At 34.0% G+C, this 12,437-nt stretch overlaps 1 pseudogene; it reads left to right on the top strand.

Annotated features, from left to right (window-relative positions):
• Nucleotides 1-9,875, top strand: part of LOC132371580 (platelet glycoprotein 4-like) — a 34,725-nt pseudogene extending 24,850 nt beyond the window's left edge.
• Nucleotides 9,876-12,437: the final 2,562 nt, after the last annotated feature.

The raw sequence follows: 12,437 nt of genomic DNA, 5'->3' as shown, positions 1-12,437 counted from the left end.
GAGGCACAGATCAAGAAGATGCAAGAAATGTTTAACAAAGAACTAGAAGAACTAAAGAACAAACAAACAGAGATGAACAATACAATAACTGAAATGAAAAATACACTAGAAGGGGGCTTCCCTGGTGGCGTAGTGGTTGAGAATCTGCCTGCCAATGCAGGGGACACAGGTTCGAGCCATGGTCTGGGAGGATCCCACATGCCATGGACCAACTAGGCCCGTGAGCCACAACTGCTGAGCCTGCGCGTCTGGAGCCTGTGCTCTGCAACAAGAGAGGCCGTGATAGTGAGAGGCCCATGCACCGTGATGAAGAGTGGCCCCCGCTGGCCGCAACTAGAGAAAGCCCTCGCACAGAAATGAAGACCCAACACAGCCAAAAATAAATGAATAAATAAATTAATTAAAAAAAAAATACACTAGAAGGAATGAATAGCAGAGTAACTGAGGGAGAAGAACGGATAAGTGAGCTGGAAGACAGAATGGTGGAAATCACTGCTGCAGAACAGAATAAAGAAAAAAGAATGAAAAGAAATGAAGACAGTCTAAGAGACCTCTGAGACAACATTAAACACACCAACGTTCGCACTATAGTAGTCTCAGAAGGAGAAGAGAGAGAGAAAGGACCCAAAAAATTACTGGAAGAGATAATAGCTGGAAACTTCCCTAACATAGGAAAGGAAACAGTCACCCAAGTACAGGAAGCACAGAGTCCCAGGCAGGATAAACCCAAGGAGGAACATGCTGAGACACATAGTAATCAAACTGACAAAAATTAAAGACAAAGAAAAAATATTAAAAGCAACAAGGGGAAAACAACACATAACATACAAGGTAACTCCCATAAGATTATCAGCTGATTTCTCAGCAGAAACTGATTCAGCTGATTTCTCTGCAGGCCAGAAAGGAGTGGCATGACATATTTAAAGTGATAAAAGGGAAGAACCTACAACCAAGAATACTCCACCCAACAAGGCTCACATTGAGATGCAAGAGAGAAATCAAAAGCTTTACAGACAAGCAAAAGCTAAGAGAATTCAGCATCACCAGACCAGCTTTGCAACAAATGCTAAAGGAAAGTCTCTAAGCAGAATAGAAAAGGCCACTACTAGAAACAAGAAATAAATATCGAAAAGCTCACTAATAAAGGCAAACATAAAGTCAAGGTAGGAAATCATCTGCACACAAATATGATATCAAAACCAGCAATTGTGAGAAGAGGAGAGCACAAATGCAGGATATGGGAAATGCATTTGAAATTAAAAGACTAGTAACTTAAAACAACCTTGTTTATATATAGACTGCTATATCAAATCCTCACAGTAATCGCAAACCAAAAATCTACAATGGATACACACACATAAAAGAAAAAGGTATCCAACACAACACTAAAGTTAGCCATCAAATCACAAGAAAAGAGAACAAAAGAGGAAGGAAGAAAAAGACCTACAAAAACGAATCCAAAACAATTTAAAAAATGGCAATAGGAACATAGATATCGATAATTACCTTAAATGTAAATGGATTAAATGCTCCAACCAAAAGACATAGACTGGCTGAATGGATACAAAAACAAGAATTGTATATGTGCTGTCTACAAGAAACCCATTTCAGATCTAGGGACACATACAGACTGAAAAGAGAGGATGGAAAAGGATATTCCATGCAAATGGAAATCAAAAGAAAGGTGGAGTAGCAATACTCATATCAGACAAAACAGACGTTAAAGACTGTTACAAAAGACAAGGAAGGACACTACATAATGATCAAGGGATCAATCCAAGAAGATATAACAATTGTAAATATCTATGCACCCAAAATAGGAGCACCCTAATATATAAGGCAAATACTAACAGCCATAAAAGGAGAAATCGACAGTAACACAGTAATAGTGCGGGACTTTAATACCCCACGTTCATCAATGGACAGATCATCCAGACAGAAGACCAAAGGAAACACAGACTTTAAAACACAAATTAGACCAGATGGACTTAATTGATATTTAGAGAGCATTCCATCCAAAAGCAGCAGAATATACTGTTCCAAGTGCACATGGAACATTTTCCAGGATTGATCACACATTGGGCCACAAAATGAGCCTTGGTAAATTTAAGAAAACTGATACCATATCAAACATCTTTTCCAACCACAATGCTAGGAGATTAGAAATCAACTATAATAAAAAAAAAAAAAACTGTAAAAAAACACAGTTTGAGGCTAAACAACGTGCTACTAAACAACCAATGGATCACTGAAGAAATCAAAGAGGAAATTAAAAAATACCTAGAGACAAATGAAAATGAAAACCTGACAATCTAAAACCTATGGGATGCAGCAAAAGCAGTTCTAAGAGGGAAGTTTATAGCAATACAATCTTACCTCAGGAAACAAGAAAAATCTCAAATAAACAACCTAACCTTACACCTAAAGCAGTTGGAGAAAGAAGAATAAACAAAACCTGAAGTTAGTAGAAGGAAAGAAGTCATAAAAATCAGAGCAGAAATAAATGAAATAGAAATGAAGAAAACGATAGAAAAGATCAATAAAACTATAAGTTGGTTCTTTGAAAAAGTAAACAAAATTGATAAACCTTTAGCCAGACTCATAAAGTAAAAAAAGGGAGAGGGCTCAAATCAATAAAATTAGAAGTGAAAAAGGAGAGAAGTTACAGCAAACACCACAGAAATACAAAGAATTATAAGAGACAACTACAAGCAAATATATGTCACTAATTGGACAACCTGGAAGAAATGGACAAATTCTTAGAAGGGTACAGTCTCCCAAGACTGAACCAAAAAGAAATAGAAAATATGAAAAGACCAATCACAAGTACTGAAATTGAAACTGTGATTAAAAACTCCCAACAAGCAAAAGTCCGGGATCAGATGACTTCACAGGCGAATTCTATCAAACATTTAGAGAAGAGTTAACACCTCTCCTTCTCAAACTATTCAAAAAGTTGCAGAGGAAGGAATACTCCCAAACTCATTCTATGAGGATACCATCACCCTGATACTAAAACCAGACAAAGACACCACAAAAAAAGAAAATTACAGGCCAATATCACTGATGAACATAGACACAAAATTCCTAAACAAAACACAAGCAAACCAAATCCAACAATACATTAAAAGGACAACACAGCATGCTAAAGTGGGAGTTATCCCAGGGATGCAAGGATTTTTCAATATCCGCAAATCAATCTGTGTGATATACCATGTTAACAAATGGAAGAATAAAAGCCATATGATCATCTCAACAGATGCAGAAAAAGCTTTTGACAAAATTCAACAACGATTTATGATAAAAACCTCTCCAGGAAGTGGCTATAGAGGTAACCTATCTGAACATAATAAAGGCTATATATGACAAAAATACAGTTAACATCATACTCAATGGTGAAAAGATGAAAGCATTTCCTCTAAGATCAGGAACAAGACAAGGATGTCCACTCTTGCCACTATTATTCAACATAGTTGTGGAAGTCCTAGTCATGGCAATCAGAGAAGAAAAAGAAATAAAAGGAACCCAAATTGGAAAAGAAGAAGTAAAACTGTCACTGTTTGCAGATGACATGACACTACACATAAAAAATCCTAAAGATGCTACCAGAAAACTACTAGAGCTCATCAATGAATCTGGTAAAGTTGCAAGATACAAAATTAATACACAGAAATCTCTTGCATTTCTATACACTAACAAGGAAAGATCAGAAAGAGAAATTAAGGAAACAATGCCATTTACCACTGCATCAAAAAGAATAAAATACCTAGGAATAAACCCACTGAAGGAGACAAAAGACCTATACTCTGAAACTATAAGATGCTGATGAAAGAAACTGAAGATGACACAAACCGATGGAAAGATATACCATGTTCTTGTATTCAAAGAACAAATATTGTCAAAATGACTATACTACATAAGGGAATCTACAGATTCAATGCAATCCCTATCAAATTACCAATGGCATTTTTCACAAAACTAGAACAAAAATTTCAAAATGTGTATGGAGACACAGAAGACCCTGAGTAGCCAAAGAAATCTTGAGAAAGAAAAACGAAGCTGGAGGATCAGGCTCCCTGACTTCAGGCTATACTACAAAGCTACAGTCATCAAAACAGTATGGCACTGGCACAAAAACAGAAATATTGATCAATGGAACAGGCTAAAAAGCCCAGAAATAAACCCACACACCTGTGGTCAATTAATCTACGACAAAGGAAGCAAGACTGTACAATGGAGAAAAGACAGTATCTTCAATAAACAGTGCTGGGAAAACTGGACAGCTACATGTTAAAAAAAAAATGAAATTAGAGCATCCTTTAACACCATAGACAAAAATAAACTCAAAATGGATTAAAGACCTAAATGTAAGACTGGATACTATAAAACTCTCAGAGGAAAACATAGGCAGAACACTCTCTGATGTAAATTACAGCAATATCTTTTCTGAGCCATCTCCTACAGTAATGGAAATAACAAGACAAATCCTAACTGAACTCAGAAGCTTTTGCACAGCAAAGTAAACCACAAACAAAATGAAAAGACACCTCACAGAATGGGAGAAGATATTTGCAAACAATGCAACCAACAAGGGATTCATGTCCAAAATCTTCAACAGCTCATGCAGCTCAAAAAAACAAACAACCCAATCAAAAATTGGGCAGAAGATCTAAATAGACATTTCTCCAAAGAAGACGTACAGATGGCCAAGAGGCACATCAAAAGATGCTCAACATCGCCAATTATTAGAGAAATGCAAATCAAAACTACAATGAGATATCACCTCACACTGATAAGAATGGCCATCATCAAAATATCCACAAATAAAGCCTGGGGAAGTTGTGGAGAAAAGGAAATCTTCCTACACTCTTTGTTGGAATGTAAACTGGTACAGCCACAATGGAGAACAGTATGGAGGTTCCTTAAGAAACTAAAAATAAAGCCACCATATGATCCAGCAATCCCACTCCTGGGCATATATCCGGAGAAAAACGTGGTTCGAAAGGATACATGAACCCCAGTGTTCATTGCAGCACTGTTGACAATAGCCAAGACATGGAAGCAACCTAAATGTCCATGGACAGATGAATGGATAAAGAAGATGTGGCACATATATACAATGGAATATTACTCGGCCATTAGAAAGTATGAAATAATGACATTTGCAGCAACATGGATGGACTTGGAGATTATCATACTAAGTGAAGTAAGTCAGACAGATAAAGACAAATACCATGTGATATTGCTTATATGTAGAATCTAAAAAAAATGATACAAATGAACTTATTTATGAAACAGAAACAGACTCACAGCTTAGACAACAAATTTAGGGGTTATGGTGGACACGTAGTAAACGATGGAGCGTAGGAGACATACAATAAACACCCACATGCGCGCACCCCAGCAAGTGAGCAGCCTTTCTCTCCAGGATTAAGCTTTGGAAGATTGAAACTTTATGTTTATTTCATTTAAACTGGGCACAAATAAAGGATTTGAGGGAGTCATATAAATATTTAGTCCATAGAGGAAACTAACTATGAGAAAAGTCTTCAATATAAATACTCTCTGGTAGTTCATAAGCAAAAAATAATCTCAGGAGCTTTTGAAAACAAAGACAAGAATAGCTCATACTCAAGTACTGAGTTCTGCTATGCCTTAAAATTTCCCAAGATATTTTTTTCCCTAAGATTTGAGTCTGAATTCTAACAAGATTATATCTAATTTTTGTAAGTTAAAGCAATAATATAAATTTAAAAATAGGAAAAAATGGATCTCCAGAATGAAGTTCAGTTTCCCAGAATGAAGCTCTTTCTTATCTGTGTTTAGGTCATTCTATGCTGTGTTTGAAGCCAAAATTGATCTGATAGGAATCCCTGTGTATAGATTCATTTTTCCATCCAGAACTTTTGCATCTCCACTTCAAAATCCAGACAACCATTGTTTCTGCACAGAAAAAATTACCTCCAAAAACTGTACCTTATATGGTGTGCTAGATGTTAGCAAATGCAAAGAAGGTGAGTACAAGTTCTCAGTGTCACTATCCATGGTATAATTTGCATTATTCTTTAAAATGTAAACTTCACCCGGGATTCCTTTCCACCAGAAATTTAAAGTGAGAAAGCAATAAGGGCAGAAAGTTAGGGTGATGGCAGGGTATTTTTGTTCTGATTTTTGTACCGCTTTCAAGCTCCCAGTTGTTTCAGTGTTGCAAAACTTAGTTACTGTTAGGTAAAACCATACTGATATTTCCCTGTGCTACTTTGGATAATATAACTTTAGGTCCTTCACGCATTTTTTAATTGGATTATTTATTTTTTTGAGTTGTGTGAATCCCTTGTATATTTTGGATGTTAATCACTAATGGGATATGTGTTTTGCAAATATTTTCTCCCATCCCATAGGTAGCCTTTTCATTTTTGATGGTTTCCTTTCCTGTGAAGAATCCCTGTGCTCCTTTTAGATTTAGGGTAAAATGAAAATAGTTCCCAGAATACTCTGAGCATCCCCACTTATCCAGCTGACATTTTTCTAACTTTTTCTACCCTAGAAAATGGTAAATAAAAATAAGTATATTTCAGGATGTCTCTGAAACAAGAATTGGCTCAAACATGAAATTTGGAGTCCATCTTATTTTGCTCACCTACTTCATGTTGGAGTTAGTGTGACTAAAGAGAGAAAAACCTCTTGAATAAATTCTCAGTCCATAGACATATTACTGCCTGAAACATGAAGGTATATGGTTGTAACTTTGTGTTCAACAGCTAAGCTTTACATATTTAAAATAAACACCTAAGCAATGAACAACAGACATCAATTGACTGGTTACTAGGAGAAGTTTATATTTTATTTTTGTTCAAAAGTGATTAGATGTTATCATCTTCCCTTACCCTGGCCCTCCAATTAGTATTCAAAGCCAAATTTGCATTTCTTTTTTAACTGAAAAAGCTTTATTTTCAAGGAAATCTTTTCTGAGAGGTATGCGTAATGAGGAAAATGATTTATCCCAATTGTCTGTTAAAACTTGTTTTCAGGAAAACCCGTGTACATTTCACTTCCTCATTTTCTACATGCAAGTCCTGAAATTACAGAACCTTTTGAAGGCCTAGATCCAAATGAAGAAGAACATAGTACGTACTTAGATGCTGAACCTGTAAGCAACTACATTATTGATCTGATTGGTTTAATACTGTTTTCTAAAAATGAAGGAAAAATTAAATTATCTAAATTATCTCCATTTTCTCAATCACATTTATTGATCATATTTATTATATCACAATCTTGATAAATTACTTACTTTTATCTCAAAGAAAATTACATTGATCTCTTCCTATTGTTGCTTATGAAATGTCACAGTAATTCTATTTTAGTTTTTTAGCATGTGGAATTTTATAGACCTTTTTAATTGTTCACAGGTCAAGGAAAGCAATGATGGAATGATTCTAATTGGCTTAAAACAATTTGGTATAAATTAGAATTTTATGCTCATTTTATACTTAATTGTAAGCATTGCTTATATGAAGTGACACTGAGATTACAAAGGATTAAAAGAGATTTTATGGGTATATGTGTATTTGAGGCAAGATCTATTATACTTAGCGTCAGGAAAAATCTATTAAATTTCCTATAGTGTAACAGTTTCACCTTTTAATTTATTTTAATATTCTCCTCTTCAAAATTTAAACGACATGCCAGAATTTTAGCAGGCATGTTTCAGTTTAAATAATGATAGAAGTAGTATTATAATTATACTGATGATACACGGGTTCTGGCTGATATATAGTTGAACATGCATAGTTCAGGAATTAAATTGACTATATGAGTTCTAGGTAACAGTATTGTTGTTGTTGTTGTTCATCCTCCAAAACCAGCTCAGACAAATATCACAAATCTAACTAAAGCTTAGACACGAGGCTGGGAAAAGGAATTGTGTGTGTGCATGTATACGCATATGCATAAACATCTGTATATGCACAGGCATATACACATAAAATTTAATTATGGAGAGTTATGTATGTGATATTTAATATGTTCAATTAATTATTTAATAAATTTCATAAGTTTCAAGTAGTACAGTTTCACCTTAGGTTCTACATAACAGTAAAAATAAATTTTGGATTTATAAAAGCCTTTTTTTTTAAAGGAAGTTGGTTTTTTAGTTTGTTCTCTTTTTGGATATCTGGATTTACTTTATGATTTGCAAAACAGCTGCAGATCAATATACTGGTTAAGCCAGCAAGAAAAATTGAGTGAGTCTCTTGAACAAGCTTCATTATGATTTTTAGTATTTTCTTGTAAGAATATATCTATGAAAGGAAGGGGAAAGAATATAAAATTTCAACTTCTCTTTGGCTTAATGTCATTAAATAATTATTAAATGCTTGTAACTTTAATTTGTAATTTAGAATTATATATATATTGTATTGAAATGGTATTTACACACATTTTGGAATGAGTATATGGTGGCATTGTTCATTTTGCTAGCTGTCCAAATATTTCCATGGCAATAGTTTCTAGAATTCATATTTTAGTTTCCTAGGCATAATTTGTTGAAAGGGAAAACATATGCTTAGAAAAAGTTAACCTAATTAGAAATCTGTATTAGAAAGATTTATAAGAGTGAAAGATGTCTGAGAAACAGTCATATTAAAATTTAAATGATTCATTACAGGGAACAAAAATTAGTTGCAAGAGCAACTAATTTCTGAACATTCATTTACACTAGTAATTACTAACATTTCTGTTATATATGTGTAATGTATTAGTATAAATTTTCATAATTATTTTCAATGTATATAACAGAGCATTAAGGGGTCTGAAGCAGAACCATATGATGCCTATTCTTTGGCTTAATGAGGTTAGTATTTTTTAATCTATTAGTCACCAAAAACAGTAAACTTCTTTGTATATAGAAAAAGCTTTTGATGTTTGAAAATTGAATAAGTATGTATAGTATTTGAAGTTGTATGAGTTTCCATTACCCATATGGACAAGTTTATATATTATTAATTATATAGTTAATTATTTTGAGAGAACCAAGCCACACAGAAATGTCAGGATTATGTTAGATTTCAGTGCTTTTATTTTAGAAAGACAAAGTACTTCCTATCATTTAAGATTATTGTCATAATGCATCTATTTAACACTATTTCTTGTCATACTGCCTGTGATGGGAAAGAGTCAGGCAAACGTGAAACTCCAAATAACTCAATGTGAATTTTGAACTGCTAATAAAAGCCAACCAAGTTTATAAAGACCAGGTCTGAGTAGGTATAGGCAGTTTATCTATTACCTGACAAGATATTTTTAGTGTGAATTATGGAACTGATTAGCCACAGAATTAGGAAACGCATTTCATAAGCCTTTAGAGGAAGGAAACTGTTGACCTTTGCCATTTCCCTCTGTCACTAGGAAACATCCTTTGGAAAACTGGAAGATATTTCTGTAAGACCACTGTATTGATCAGTGAAGCCAGTGTATTGAAAACTGCTATATAACATGTTTAAAGGGAAGAGGATTATAGTTCTCTCTCTAAATATTCCACCTTGGCATTTATTACCTTGTTTGACATGCAAAAGGACTTCCATTGGTTTGTCTTACAGATAAAGACGACTAAAATTTATGCAGTGTTTTGAAAAAAGACTGATACATAAGTGGAGGGTTTTGAGTATTTTGCTCCACTAAACTACCCAAATAACGCTAAAAATTGTTAACTTGATTACAGACTGGCACCATTGGGTGATGAGAAGAGAGCAATGTTCATAAATCAAGTGACTGGAAAAATAAACCTCCTTGGTCTGGTAGAAATGATCTTAATGAGTGTTGGTGTGATGTTTACTGCTTTTATGATTTCATACTGTGCAAGCAGATCAAAGTAAAATAAGTAAGTATATAACAAAAATTATATACAGCTTCAATAACGTTAGTTTATATATTACCTGTTTTCATTTTGTCAAAAAGAGGTTATAAATTAGGCTGCAAATATTTCTGAACATGTCTAGTCACTAATGTTTTTAATACATTCTTGAAGTTTTGAGATGCTTAATGTAAGTTAAAACATAAATGAAGGCTGAATGAGTAATAAGGCCTATTAATATCAAGCATATCACTATATTACATGTTTATTCTGGGAGGAATGGGCTAAAATATGAAATTGTCACCCTTGAAAAGTTAGAATGTTGCACAAAACTATATATGTGCTAACTTTTCATTTCTTGATTATTTCTAGCTAATTATTTTAGAAATCACAAACAATTAATTTAATACGTCACTGACTAGGAAAGGTTATGTAAAAATGAAAATGGTAGATATTTCGGGAGACTGAAATTTACAAGAGAAAAGAAAATAAAAAGCAAAATTAAATAACCTAGAAATTAATGAGAAATAAAAACTCAGTAAATGATAGAGATAAAATAGGATAAATATGCTATTTTAAAATGAAGATAACATATTAATACAGAAACAGGATTTTAGCATATAGACATGCCATCTAAAATCACGGCGTGCACCCTATATGTTTAATGTGGACGCCCTGATCAATGATTGCAATTCATGAACTAAAACTGAATACAACAGTACAAGAAAATAGAATAAAAACAATGTTCAATGCAGGAAAACTGAATTACTCAGAGTTTACAGGAAAAAATCAGGTAAATGTGGACAGTAGGAGTTTTAGCAAAACTGTAGAGGCGGTTCAGGCCTCTGTGTTTTAGACATTACTGCCTGTGGCCCCTTGTACATAGAGGAATGACTGTCTGACCTTATCTCCCCTAAATGGAAGCCTTTCTTTAATAATCATACGTGGCATACGTATGGCCTGAGGGGAGTAATTTTCCACTTAACCATAGTTTCCATCCGCCCTCCCTTCCCTGGAACCTCAAAAAATATATACAGTCAAAATAAAAGCAATATACTTAGTATGAAAATTACAACTTCAAAACAAGTCTTCTTACCCTACTTCCAATCAGATTGCTGACTGTAAGCTGTCTTATACAGAAGTTCTGGAGCTGCCACTGATAATTACTGAGCTTCTGTTATGCACCAAAATTATGCTATTTTACATGAATTATCACAATTAATCCCTAATAAAATTTTATGTTTCCAATAGCCAGGGATTCATCAGCAACCATTCTATTTGAGACATTCCAGAAAATTTAAAATTTTAACAGTGCAAAACTGTCCATTTTCAAAATGTGAATCAAATCTAATATTAAAAAAATAAAGTGGAACATTTGGAACAATATTTGTGTATATGTGAGACTGAGAGCTTGGGTCTAGGAAGGCAACTCAATCTTTTGTTCTGATGCTTTCTGCCTATATTTATTCACTAAAAAAAAGACTGAACAATTCTGCCTACAATCCTTTGAACAGAATATATTCAAAATGCTAATCTAATATATTCACATTATAATGAAGGAAATACTGCATCACCTTTAAGACCTGTCATTAGTCAATTAACAGATAAGTTATGATTAAACAAAGTAATTCATACAACTGTTTATATAACAGATAGAAAAGATTATCCACATAAAAGCCAAATTACAACAAAACCTTGTTCTAGTGGGAAAATATGTTTTTCAAAATGAAGTATTGTAGTTGTAAAACTTTTCTGATACTATTCTCTACTAAAATTATATGATCTATTTCATCAGTGCTTAATGAGCTCTGAGTGTCCAATATCTTGGGTCTCTATGTGGCTAAATTAAGGTGAAAGGTTGAAAACTTTCTAGAGTGTCTTTGTCAACAGGTATATTGACTTGGCTTAAGCATTTGACAGTTACCAGGAAAGGTTACTTCTCTTTACACATTTGATTTGTCTCTTTCTTTACACATAGAGAAGAACACTGTTCTCTGTAGATTACTTGATTTACTAGATTTAGAAGAATCACAGATATAGATTTCCTTAAACAAGCCTCAGTTTTAGTATTGTTATAATTATGCCTTTGGGCAGATTTACACACAATTGAAAAAATAAGGAAATGGGTGTACAAGAGGGAGTAAAGCAAAGATAGTGGAGCTAAGGTGTGCTTTTACTCAATGGATCACAAAGAGAGTAAGCCAATAGTCCTTTGGAAAGTAGAGTATATACACCGCTAAGTGGAGGATGGTCTGAAGGGACAGCAAAGAGTGGAAATGCTCATCCAGAGCAGACTGAACGCGCTACCCCTCCTTAGCTGGCCGTGCGCAGCTCTTGAGAGCTGGGAAGCAGCCTACCGTGTATCCTGGAATGGGAAAATAATTGCCTTATCCATGAAGTTCATCAGAGAATTTTTCTCTGTAGCTTGAGAAACTGGGCTAACTTATAGAAAATATGATATATATATATATATATAGAATTTGAGTATTACCTGTTTTATTTTTTCACAACTTTCTGATAAGTACTAAGTACTTACCTCTTTTCCACTTTCCAGGAAGCAAATGAGTCTCTACATTCACGCATC

The sequence above is a fragment of the Balaenoptera ricei genome, chromosome 9 (assembly GCF_028023285.1).
Source record: "Balaenoptera ricei isolate mBalRic1 chromosome 9, mBalRic1.hap2, whole genome shotgun sequence".
NCBI lineage: Eukaryota > Metazoa > Chordata > Mammalia > Artiodactyla > Balaenopteridae > Balaenoptera > Balaenoptera ricei.
This window is presented reverse-complemented; position numbering and strand designations above follow the sequence as displayed.